Source organism: Nicotiana sylvestris, chromosome 4, assembly GCF_000393655.2.
Source record: "Nicotiana sylvestris chromosome 4, ASM39365v2, whole genome shotgun sequence".
Classification (NCBI taxonomy): Eukaryota; Viridiplantae; Streptophyta; class Magnoliopsida; order Solanales; family Solanaceae; genus Nicotiana; species Nicotiana sylvestris.
In genome coordinates this window covers 131,498,004-131,511,620 of record NC_091060.1, presented here as the reverse complement: position 1 = coordinate 131,511,620, position 13,617 = coordinate 131,498,004, and positions in this window count along the sequence as shown.

Below are 13,617 nucleotides of genomic sequence, written 5' to 3'. Positions count from 1 at the left end.
TGAAAAAGTGCAACGGTTATAGCATAAGTCCCATATTCATCATTCTTGCATTAGGAATCTCTACCCGTTAGTTGACCACCTAGGTATATGCCACGACACTAGTGCCTTTCTCTATATTGCATATAACTTAGAATTAATATCTTAGCATAACTTAGCTTTAAATTTGTAGTTGATATATTGAGTTGATAATCAAAAGAAAACCAAAAATGTTAGAAGATCAATTAGGAGCTAAAACATAGTCCTAGACCATACAAACACTCAACTCCAAATTGAAGCTCCCTGTGGAAAATTGACCCCGATACCGCTATTGGGTAAAAGTATTAGCGCCCACTCTTCCTTAGGTTGAGTCCGCTGCGATCACTTTTTGGCGCCGTTGCCGGGGAGCTTTACAGTGTTGACTATTTGTGTAGCTAGTATTGTGTTTTGCTTCTCTTTCCTTCTTATTTACCGACTTTGTTGTGTCGATCAATCAGGTACAATGGCTTTTAATGCAAATGACCCTCTCGGCAATGTGATAGCGGGGGAGGAGGTAAAGGATCTAGAACAAGATGAGGTCTTACCTCAACTCCCACGGAGAGGCCGACATGTCAATATAAATGCTAATAAGAACAACAACATTCCAGACCCTCCTCCGGCACCGCCGAGAGTGGTTCCCAGAGTTCTACCAAATCAAGGATACGTCAGTGCTATTGTTCCTCCCCGAATCCGGGCGGGGAACTTTCAAATCACAAATGTTATGTTGACCTTGCTCGAGCAAAGAGGTTATTCCACCGGTGCCTCCAATCAAAATGCCTACAAGAACTTGAAGGGGTTTGTGGATACATGTTGGGGTAGCAAGCAGACAAACGTGTCCGAGGATGCGTTGAGATTGAGGCTTTTCCCGTTTTCTCTTCGGGGTAAAGCATTGGATTGGTTAGAAAGGCTCCCCAATCATTCTATTACAACATGGGATGAATTGGCGGACAAATTTATTGCCAAGTTCTTCTCTCCAAGTCATATGGCAGCTCTTCGGGATGAAATTCTAGCTTTCAAGCAAGAGCCAACGGAACCTTTGCATGAGATATGGGAAAGATATAGAAAAATGGTGAAAGAGTGCCCTAATAACGACATGACCGAGGCTATGATTCAACAAACCTTTTATCGGGGCATCAACACCACAAATCAATGCATTGTGAACCAATTGGCCGGAGGGAACTTTATGAAACTTTCTTACCAAGAGGCATGTGATGTACTTGATGAAATGGCCGACACCTCTTTGGCATGGCAAAGCCGAGCAAACGTGCCCCAAGGTGACCCCACGGTCATCCATTTGCACAATCATGACCAAGCTATAGCCGAGCTTACAACAACTATGAATCAATTGGCAAAGGCGCAATTGCAACAAGTTCAAAACCCGCGCCAAGTCAACGCAATGGAAGGTGTTTCTATGTTGACAAGGAGGAAAAGAGGACAACAACCTCAAGGTAATTGTGAACAATATGACAACAACAATGACGGTAATGGATATTCGAATGAAGGTTTTGATGACCAAAGTGAGTAAGTCCAATATGTCAACAACTATCAAGGGAATAGAGGTAATCAAGGGAATCACCAATGGAGACCCCAAGGTAATTGGGGCAATCAACAAGGTGGCAATTGGAATTACACAACAATCAATGAGGCAATTAGGGGAACAATAATTCGGGGAATCAAGGTAATTGGAACGGGAACAACAATTGATGAGGGTGAGGAGGAGACTCAAGAGGCCGTGAACCGGTCTAGGGAACACGTCATTGATATTCCCGAACCGGTGGTGCCAAAAGCCAAGGCACCCTTGCCTAGACCTCCTCTGCCCTATCCTCAACGGTTGGCCAAGCAAAAGGGTGACAACCAATTTAAGAAATTCATTGAAATGATGAAGAGTTTGACTATCAACGTGCCTTTGGTGGAGGCACTCGAGCAAATGCCGGGATATGCAAAGTTCATGAAAGATTTAGTTACAAAAAAGAGATCAATGGAGTATGAGACAATCAAGATGACCCATCAAGTGAGCGCAATTGTGCATTCTATAGCTCCGAAACTTGAGGATCCCGGTGCATTCACTATACCATGTACCATTGGAAGTGCCGACTTTGCAAAAGCCCTTTGTGACTTGGGGGCAAGTATCAATTTAATGCCATATTCGGTCTTCAAGACCTTGGGAATCGGACAACCTCGTCCATCTTCTATGAGGCTTCAAATGGTAGACCAGTCAATGAAGCGACCTTTGGGAATTATTGATGATGTCCTTGTTCGTGTTGATAAGTTCATATTTCCGGCCGATTTCGTGATCTTGGATTGTGAAGTGGATTTCGAGGTGCCTATCATTCTTGGAAGGTCCTTCCTAGCTACGGGGAAGGCCTTGGTTGATGTGGAAGCAGGAGAATTGACCTTCCGTGTTGGTGATGAAAAAGTGGTGTTCCACATATGCAAATCAATGAGGCAACCAAATAGCACCGAGGTGTGCTCATTTGTTGACATTGTCACGGTGGTGATAGTGGATGACACAGGCGCAATGGCAAATATTGAGGACCCACTTGAGGCCGTGCTATTGAACATGGATGTTGATGATGATGCTAGAAGGGTGGAGTGTGTGAACACATTACATGGCATGGGCTAGTATTCTTATGAACCGAGAAAGTTATCTCTTGATCATGAAAACCGCAAGACTCCACCCACCAAGCCATCTATTGAGGAGCCACCGGTGTTGGAGTTGAAACCACTCCCTCCTTACCTCAGGTATGAATTTCTTGGTCCTAATTTCACTTTGCCGGTTATTCTTTCTTCTTGATTGACTAACGTGTAGGTTGACACCACTTTGGTGGTTCTTCAAAAGCGCAAGCGGGCGATTGGATGGACCTTGGCGGATATTCGGGGTATTAGTCCCGCGTTTTGCATGCATAAGATAATATTGGAGGAGGATGCTAGGCCGTCTCTTGAACATCAAAGGAGACTCAATGAGGCCATGCAAGAGGTGGTCAAAAAGGAAGTCATCAAGTGGCTTGACGCCGGTGTGGTGTATCCAATTTCTGACAGTTCGTGGACTTCTCCGGTACAATATGTGCCAAAAAAGGGAGGAATGACGGTGGTGACCAATGACAACAATGAACTTATTCCGACTCGTACTGTGACGGGTTGGAGGGTATGCATGGACTACCGGAAGTTGAACAAGGTGACTAGAAAGGATCATTTCCCATTGCCTTTCTTGGACCAAATGCTTGATCGTCTTGCGGGTCGGGCTTTCTATTGTTTTCTGGATGAGTATTCAGGCTATAACCAAATTCTCATTGCCCCGGAAGACCATGAAAAGACAACCTTCACATGTCCTTATGGCATATTCGCCTTCTCTTGAATGCCATTTGGATTATGTAATGCACCGGCGACCTTCCAATGATGTATGATGACAATCTTAACCGACATGGTGGAGGACATATTGGAGGTCTTCATGGATGATTTTAGTGTGGTTGGGGACTCATTTGGTGATTGCTTGCAAAACTTGGATCGTGTGTTGGCCCTATGCGAAAACACAAACTTGGTTCTCAATTGGGAGAAATGCCATTTTATGGTAGAAGAAGGAATTGTGTTGGGTCACAAAATTTCAAAAAGAGGGATTGAGGTTGATAAGGCGAAAATTGAGGTTATCTCAAGGCTCCCTCCCCCTACTTCCATCAAAGGGGTGAGGAGTTTTCTTGGACACACGGGTTTTACCGAAGATTCATCAAAGACTTCTCTAAGGTAGTTAACCCGTTGTGTAAATTGCTAGAGAAAGATGCAAAATATGTGTTCGATGAGAAATGTATGGAGGCTTTCGAGCTTCTAAAGCACAAGACTACCCCCATCATTACCGCACCAAATTGGAGCTTGCCCTTTGAGCTCATGTGTGATGCTAGTGATGTTGCGGTGGGGGCAGTCTTGGGCCAAAGAATCAACAAAATGTTCCATCCGGTGTACTACGCAAGCAAGACGATGAATGAAGCTCAAAGGAACTACACGGTCACCGAGAAGGAATTGCTTGCCATTGTTTTTGCCATGGAGAAGTTTCGCCCATACCTTATGGGGGCCAAAGTGATTATTCATACCGATCACGCCGCCCTTAGGTACTTGATGACGAAGAAAGACTCAAAAACGAGGTTAATGAGATGGGTGCTTCTTCTTCAGGAATTTGATTTGGAGATTGTTGATAGAAAGGGTAGTGAAAATCAAGTGGTGGACCACTTGTCTCGATTGGATGAGGAAGGGAGGCCTTTGGACGGCCTTGAGATAAATGATGCTTTTCCGGATGAACAACTCCTCTCGGTCTCAATGCTAGACATGCCATGGTTTGCCGATATTGCCAATTATCTTGATACCGGTGTGATTCCGTATGAGCTCTCTTCTAACCAAAGGAAGAAGCTCAACGGGATTGTTTGGACTACTATTGGGATGAGCCGTATCTTTTCAAAATTTGCACCGATGGTGTAATTCGCCGGTGTGTTCCCGAAGAAGAGCAATTGAGTATTTTGGAAGCTTGTCACTCTTCGCCCTATGGTGGCCATCATGGCGGGGCGAGGACGGCGTCTAAAGTGTTGAGTTGTGGTTTCTATTGGCCTTCTTTGTTCAAGGATGCCGGTGACTTTGTGAAAAGATGTGATGAATGCCAACGTGCCAGAGGGATTTCGAAGAAAGATGAGATGCCCCTTAACACGATTCTAGAGGTTGACATTTTTGATGTTTGGGGGATAGACTTTATGGGACCATTCGTAAGTTCTTGTGGCAACACCTACATCTTGGTAGCGGTTGATTATGTGTCAAAATGGGTTGAGGCCATAGCTTTGCCAAATAATGAAGCTCGAAGTGTGGTGGCGTTCTTGAAAAAGAGTATCTTCACGAGGTTTGGCACTCCACGTGCTATCATCAGTGACGGGGGTTCTCATTTTTGCAACCGGGCTTTTGACTCTTTGCTAGCCAAGTATGGGGTAAATCACAAGGTGACCACTCCTTATCATCCTCAAGCGAGTGGTCAAGTTGAGGTGTCCAACCGTGAGATCAAGAGTATTTTGTCCAAGACTGTCAATGCAAATAGGACCGACTGGTCGAAGAAATTGGATGATGCTCTTTGGGCTTATCGTACAACTTTCAAGACTCCGATTGGTATGTCGCCGTATCGGTTGGTGTTTGGGAAGGCTTGTCATCTTCCGGTTGAATTGGAACATAAGGCTCTGTGGGCCCTGAAAAAGTTGAACCTAGAATGGGATGTCGCGGCAAATCTCCCGGTTGAGCAATTGAATGAACTTGATGAATTTAGGTTTCATGCTTACTACAGCTCGTCCTTATATAAGGACAAGATGAAGTACCTTCACGACAAGTATGCCCGAGGGAAGGAATTCAAAGTTGGTGACATGGTTCTTCTTTTCAACTCCCGGTTGAGGTTATTTCCGGGCAAGCTAAAGTCTAAGTGGAGCGGCCCATTTGAAGTGGTTGGTGTAACTCCCTTTGGTGCCATTGATCTCAAAAATAAGAATGGTGAAGTTTTCCGGGTTAATGGGCATCGTGTCAAGCACTATTTAGGAAAGATTGATGACAGCCACGTGGTGGCACTCATTCATTTGAAATGTCTGTGATGGTAACACGCGTCGTGCCGCACGATAAATCAGGCGCTTCTTGGGAGGCAACCCATCTCTTTTTCTTTTTCTTTGTTTTTCTGTTGTAGAGTAGGATTTTTGAGCTGATAATTTGTGAAGTGTTGCAGGGATAATGTTGAACCAGTGCAGGGCAAATGTGCAAACAATAGTTAGTCTCTGAATCTGGCCTACGCGGCCGCGCGGCAAAATAGTGCGGTCTGCGTAGGTGTGCGCAGCTGAAAGGCTAAGACCCAGAAGACCCAGCGCGGCCACGTGACATTTCTGTGCGGTCCGCGCTGGAGGACCAAGAAGTACCAAGTCTCTGACAAAGTCCCACGCGGCCGCGCACCAAAACAGTGCGATCCGCGTGGATTGAATAGCTAAAGTGAAAGATGCAAAATCCAGCGCGGTCCGCGTCCATTTATGTGCGGTCGCGTTGGTAGGTGGGTACTGGGTCCCAAGGCTTTTTTATAAATAGAGGCCTGGGGCCTCATTTTAACCTTTTCGCCAAATTTACACCTGAGCTCTAATTTTCACTGTTCATCAACATTAATTGGGCACATAGTTGAAATCACATTAATCCTTGGTAACAACTCTCATTCATTTCAATCATAGTCTAATTTTTGTTTTGTTTAATTTCTTTCTACTAGTGTAACTTCTTACTTTCGTCTTGTTCTTCTTAGTTTAACTGTTAGATTAGATTTTTGTGTGTTTTTGTTTAAATCATGGGCATGGAATCTTGTTGAATAACTAAGTAGGGACACTTAGGACCCAAAAAGGTGAACAAAAATTGGATTTAATTGAACAAACACCCGGCTCAGTTAAATTAGCCCTACACGGCCGCACAACATTTGTGCGCGGTCCTCGTGACTCTGGTAAATAGATGATGAACCTCTATGCGCGGACCGCGTAACATTTTTGTGCGGTCCGCGTCAGCCCAGCGCGGCCGTGGTCCAAAACAGTGCGGACCGCGTGTGAAGAGTTCAGAGAGGTCAACATTTGGGTACTTCACCTGCGTGGACCGCGTACCAAAACAGTGCGGTCCGCGTGTGTAGAGTTCAGAGAGGTCAACATTTTGGTATTTCACCTGCGCGGACCGCGTACCATTTTTGTGCGGTCCGCGCTGAACCAATGTGACCGCGTACCATTTCTGTGTGGACCGTGTCAGTTTATTCAGAGAGGTATGTGTTGGTGTCAGTATACTGCGCGGACCGCGTGCCTTTTGGTCCGGCCCGCGCCCCTCTGCCTATGTAACTGTGTCTGCACTCTTTTCATTTAACTGGACTGTCTACTTCACCTTATATGCTTCTACTAACAATGTTAGACATGTATTCCTTGCAGACAATGGTTCAAAAACGAATGGCTAAAAAACAAGCGGGCAAAGAAATACAACCCGGGAGAGGTGGTTCCTCCCGAGGAGGGAAAAGCAGGCGGATTGTGAAACTCACTCCTCAAACCAGGGAACTGATAAAGAAAACCCGGAAGATAATCCACAGGGAGTGAGTATGCACCTTCACGGAGCAATACCTCGGAGTCTGCCCCCACCCACATGTCCACTTCATTTCAGCTCTATGATTCTCCTTCCCCGGATCATGATAATGTAGCCTCCTCTAAGAAACCGGTTAATGTCTCTCGGACTCCTCTGATGAGTCCGTAGCAAGAGAAGAAGAGCAATACTCCACATCTCCCACAGCTTCATTATCAGGGGAGAGTGGAGGATATGTTGAGGGAGGTGAGCCACAGGTCGGGGGGATTGAGCGTACTAGAAAACCGGAGGCATGGGCAGACAGGTTTGTTAGTGAGGTTGCTTTCCACAGATTCCGGGAGTGGTGGCCAAAAAGGAAACTGATTCCGGAGAGGAAGTTCATAGATGCCGATCTTGTCCCTCTCAACCCTCATGTGCAAGCACAATTCCGCACTAGAGAGGGTTGGGGCTTCTTCAAAGAACGTGTTGAAATGGCGAATGAGCATATGGTTAAAGAGTTCTACAGCAATGTTCACCATATAGTTCAGGACTCAAAAGTAACTAAAGTGAGGGACAAGATAGTGGTGTTTGATGGGAAATCGTTGAATGAATTCCTGGGGTTCGGAGAAGAGGATGAATCGTAATATTTAGAAAAGCTAGCAATGAAAGAGGAGGTTCGTCCTTGGTTGGCCGAGCACTTGGCAGCCCCGGGTACAGTCCCAGTCTGGTTGAAAACACAAGAAAAGATCTTTCGGAACACCCTGAACTTTGAAGCCAAAGGGTGGTTGACTTTCGTGTGTAGTCGACTTGACCCGTCTACACATGATCACTCCATTCCCCTCCCTCATGCTGTCTTGGTAGCATCTATCATGGCGGGCTTCCCTCTGAATGTGGGTAATATTATGTCGAGAGTGATTTCTACAGTGGGTAATGAGACCCAAACAAACTACCCCTTCCCAAATACACTTTCTTTATACTTCAGAGAATTGAAGGTGAAGAAAAAGAAATATGATGTCAAGGTACCTCCGGTGGCCCCGTACTCATGGTATAGTCAGTTGGGTCCGTACAACCCGAAGAGGGGCAAGAAAAATGTGGCATCCACTTCCACCGCACCTGGCCAGTCTGAGGAGCCAGCGGTCATTGAGCAACCCAATGAGCCTTCCACCATTCCTGCTACAGATGAGGCATTGCCTCCAGGTCCGTCGTCAGCAGCTGGTCCTTCTATTGCAGCTAACCCGGTAGTTCCATCATCAAAGACTCACCGGTTCACCGCAAACCAGCTCACCCATTCCCTTGCTAGTTTGAACAACTGGATGTCAGTTGCGACATCCAAGTTGTCTACATTGACCACTATTGCACAGGCACAGGGAGCGCCAGCTACTGTTGAGATTCCTGAGGATGCATTGAAGAAGATCCTAGCCAACCAGGAAAAGATGATGACGACGCAGGATGCCTTGACTAAGGCGGTTGGGGCACATGGCAAAGCAATTGAGAAATTGGCTCGGGAGCACAAGAAGCTGAGGAAGCAGAAGGCTTTCAAGGAGTCAGTGACACAGTTGAGAGTGGATGTGGACAAGATCATGGCGGATCAATTGCCACTTGATTTACTATTTGGGGACCCGGCTGTAGAGCCAGCAACTGCACAGGTACATGAGGAGGATCAGAGGCCGAGGAAGAAGAGGAAACTCCCTAGCACTAAGGGAGTTGTGATTGAGGTAGCACCAGTTCAGGAGAGTCCCTCCACTGCCCCACTAGTTTATGAGTCAGTTCTTGAGCAGGCAGCTGTCCCAGCAACACAGCAGTAGCAGGCCGGACACCAGTCTGAGGTCCCTGCCAGTACAGAGGACTTAGGAGCCACTGACCAGAACAGGGTGACGGATGAGGCTTGAGGGGCCTTTCTATATCATTTCTTTCATTTTTGTGATTATCTTGATAGTTAGCATTGGGGACAATGCTAGTTTTTATTCGTGGGGGTGTGGCCCTACTATTTGGATTGACTGTTGGATTACTGTATATATTCTTTTAGTTTCTGCACATTCGTGGTTGTAGTTGGCTTGTATATAACTGTTCATTCCAAATGCTCTCAAACTCTATGTATATATTCATTCCCCCTGGTTGTATATTCTACTCCCCTTTTGTACATATTCATTCGGTTTTCATTTTGGTTTTCTATTTTTCGTTAAAATTTTTCATTTTAGTTGTAAAGTTAGGCTCGTAGCCTTTTTGTTTTGTTTTGGCGTTTGCAATAAGCCCTTGATTTTCTTAATGCCACGGTTCTTTCCAAGGGTAGAGTGTTGTGCGAACCGGGTAGTTCTTCCCAATGATAGATGGCGTGACAACCTTGTTAAGGGTTGAACTAGGGATTATTTCATTGGTAGGTCATGGAAATTGTTCAAATTTTGCATTTTGGATCAAGGAGAGCCTATAATCACGTCTCAAGGCAAGTTCCACCAATGATTTCGCCTCAATAAACATTCATGGCAAATTCTAGACCATCGGCTCGGTACTTGGGCTCACGATTCGAATTCTCACTACACACACTCAAGGATTGCCTAAGACGGAGTCGAGGGCCCACAACGACCTTAGATATGATTCAAGCGCACAATGGCCCAAAATGACCACATGATGATTGTTTGGTCAACACAAGAGTCTCAAGGCCACAACTTTCACCATCCTACACACAACATAATGTCTTTGACCATAGGATCAAAGGCAAATGTGCTAGGCCCAAGTGAAGCTTTGCCTGAGGTACCCTTAACTACAAAAACTTGAAAATCAAAAAGAAAAATCAAAAACGGACTCAAACCCTTAAGAAGGTTGTCACACCATCTATCATTGGGAAGAGCCACCCGGTTCGCACAACCTCTACCGTTGGAAAGAACCGTGGCATTAAGAAAACCAAGGGCTTATTGCAAACGCCAAAACAATACAAAAAGGCTCCGAGCCTAACTTTGCAACTAAGACGAAGAATTTTAACAAGAAATAGAAAAACAAAATGAAAACCGAATGAATATGTACAAAAGGGGAGTAGAATATACAACCAGGGGGGAATGAATATATACATCGAATCTAAAGAGCATCTGGAATGAACAGTTATATACAAACCATCTACCAATTACTAATGTCAACAAGCTAAATGTAAAGATAATATGTACAGTAATCCAGCAGTTAATCAAAATAGTAGGGCCACACCCCCCACGAATAAAAGCTAGCATTGTCCCCAATGCTAACTACCAGATAAAACAACAAAAATCAGCAAAGGATATAGAGCGGCCCCTCAAGCCTCATCAAACTGGTCTCCAGCCTGCTGCTGCTGTGCTGCTGGGACAGGTGTCTGCTCCTGATCCGGATCATCAACTGGTGGAACTGAAGAGGGCTCAACATCTGCATTACTAGACGGGCCCACCTGAGTTGGAGCCACCTCGATCACTATTCCCTCTGTGCTAGGGAGCTTTCTCTTCTTCATTGGCCTATCCTCCTCTGCCTGTGGCTGCATTGCTGCTGGCTCTCCAGTTGGATCTCCAAATAGTAAGTCGAGTGGCATCTGATCCACTAGCAGCTTGTCCACATCTACTCTTAACTGTGCAACTGACTCCTTGGAAGCTTTCTGCTTCCTTAGCTTCTTGTACTCCCGAGCCAACTTTTCCAACGCCTTTCCATGTGCCCCAACCGCCTTAGTCAAGGCATCCTGCGTCACCATCATCTTTTCCTGGTTGGCCAGGATCTTCTTCAATGCATCCTCAATGGAGGAGGGAATATCAACATTAGCTGGTACTCCCTGTGCCTGCACAACAGTGGTCAAAGTAGACAACTTGGATGTCGCAACTGACATCCAGTTGTTCAAACTGGCAAGGGAGTGAGTGAGCTGGTTGGCAGTGAACCGGTGAGTCTTTGATGAGGGAATCACCGGATCAGTTGCGACAGATGGATCAGCTGTGGAGGAAGGGCCTGGGGGCAGTGCCTTATCAGTAGTGGGTTCAGGGGGCTGCTCAGTAGCAACTGGCTCTTCAGACTGGCCAGGTGCGGAGGGGGTGGAAGGTTGAGTCTTTTTGCCTCTCTTTGGGTTGTCCGGACCCAACTGATCATACCACGAATAGGGGGCCACTGGAGGTACCGTAACATCATATCTTTTCTTCTTCACTTTCAACTCTCTGAAGTAAAGGGAGAGTGTGTTCGGAAAAGGGTAGTTTGTTTTTGTCTCATTATCGACAGTAGAAATCACTTTCGACATTATATTACCTAAATTCAGAGGGAAACCTGCCGTGATAAATGCTACCAAGACAGCCCGAGGAAGGGGAATGGAGTGATCGTGTGTAGACGGGTCAAGTCGACTACACACGAAGGTCAACCACCCTTTTGCTTCAAAGTTGAGGGTGTTCCGAAAAATCTTTTCCTGTGCCTTCAACCACACAGGGACTGTACCTGGAGCTGCTAAATGCTCGGCCAACCACGGACGAACCTCCTCTTTCATTGCCAGCTTCTCAAGATACTGAGACTCATCCTCTTCTTCAAACCCTAAGAATTCATTCAGCGACTTCCCATCAAATATCACGATCTTGTCCCTCACTTTTGTTGCTTTGGAGTTCCGAACTGTGTGGTAGACATTGCAATAAAACTCCTTCACCATGTGCTCGTTTGCAATTTCAACTCGCTCTTTGAAGAATCCCCACCCCTCTCTAGTACGGAATTGTGCTTGCACATGAGGGTTGAGTGGGACAAGATCGGCATCTATGAACCGCCTTTCCGGAATCAACTTTCTCTTGGGCCACCATTCCCTGAATTTGTGGAAAGCGACCTCACTGACAAATCTATCTTCCCATGCCTCCGGTCGCCTGGTCCTCTCTAGGCCTCCAACCTGTGGTGCACCTCCTTCGGTATATCCTCCACTTTCCCATGATAGTGAAGCTGTGGGAGAGGTGGAGTAGGTGTTCTCATTTGATTTTTCTGCTCCGGACTCATCAGACGAGTCCGAGATGACATTTACCGGCCTTTTGGAAGTGGCTACATCAGCACGACCAGGAGATAGGGAATCCCGTAGCTGAAAAGATGTGGACATGTGTGTGGGGGCAGACTCTGAAGTGACACTCCTCGAAGGTGCATACTCACTCCCCGTGGAGTGAGCTGCAGCTCTATCAGCTTCCCGGGTTTGAGGATTCAACTTTACAATTCTTTTTCCTTTTCCCCCACGGGAGGAACCACCTCTCCCTAGTGGTATTTGTTTGCCCGTTCGTTTTTTAGCCACTTGCTTTTGAACCATTGTCTACAAGAAATACGTGTCTAACATTGTTAGTAGAAGCACATAATATGAAATAAACATTTCAGTTGAATGCACAGTTGCAGACACAGTTACAAAGACAGAAAGGCGCGGACCGCAACAAAAGGCACGCGGTCCGCGCAGTATACTGTTACCTACACGTGTTTCTCTGAACAAGCCGACGCGGTCCGCACTATTTTGGACCACGGCCGCGTTGCTTTAGCGCGGACCGCATAGAGCTGGCAAGTGGATCGCGCTGAGAAGGTTCGTCCATGCACACAAGGGGCCACGCGGACCGCGCAAGAATGCTGCGCGGCCGCGTAGGGCAAATATAACTGAGCGGGGATATTCTTCCATTACGTTCCATTTTTGTTCACAATTTGAGTCCTAAGTGTCCCTACTCAATTAATTAACATGCATTTATGCCCCATGATTCAACCAAAACAATAAAAATCTAAATTAACAGTTAACTAAGAAGAAAAAGGATGAAAATAAGAAGTTATACTAGTAGGGAGTGATTAAAAGAAACAAAAATTAGGCTATGAATGAAATACACAAGAGTTGTTACCAGGGAGTAATGAGAAATCAACTAACTGAGCAGGAGATGTGGATGTATAGTGAAAATTAAAGCTCCAGATGAAAATTTGCGAAAAGGTTCAAATGAGGCCCAAGGCTTCTATTTATAGAAAAACCATGGGAACTCACAACTTACCTACCAGCGCGGCCGCGCGAAAATGGCCACGGTCCGCGCTGGTTTTCATTCCTTCACATTTGACTGCTCAGCCCACGCGGACCGCACTGTTTTGGTGCGCAGCCGCGTGGAAGTTATCAGAGACGTGGTGATTCCAGCTTTACCCACGCAGACCGCACTGCTTTGGACCGCGGTCGCGTAGGAATTTTATCAGAGAGCATGGCATTTTAAGTTTCCACACGCGGACCGCACAGCAAGGGACACGGACCGCGTTGAATCTTCTGAGAATGAACTTTTAGTTGCTCAAGCCCATGCGGACCGCACTGCTTTGGTGCGCGGCCGCGTAGGCCATTTTCAGGGACTAACCATTTTTTTTGCACTTTTGCCCTGCACTGGTGCAACATTATTCCCTGCAACACTTCACAAATTATCAGCTCAAAAAAATCTTATTCTACAACAAAAAAACAAAGAAAAGGAAACGATATGGGTTGCCTCCCAAGAAGCGCCTGATTTAACGTCGTGGCACGACGCACATTACTATCACAATCATTTCAAATGAATGCGTGCCACCACGTGGCTGTCATCAATC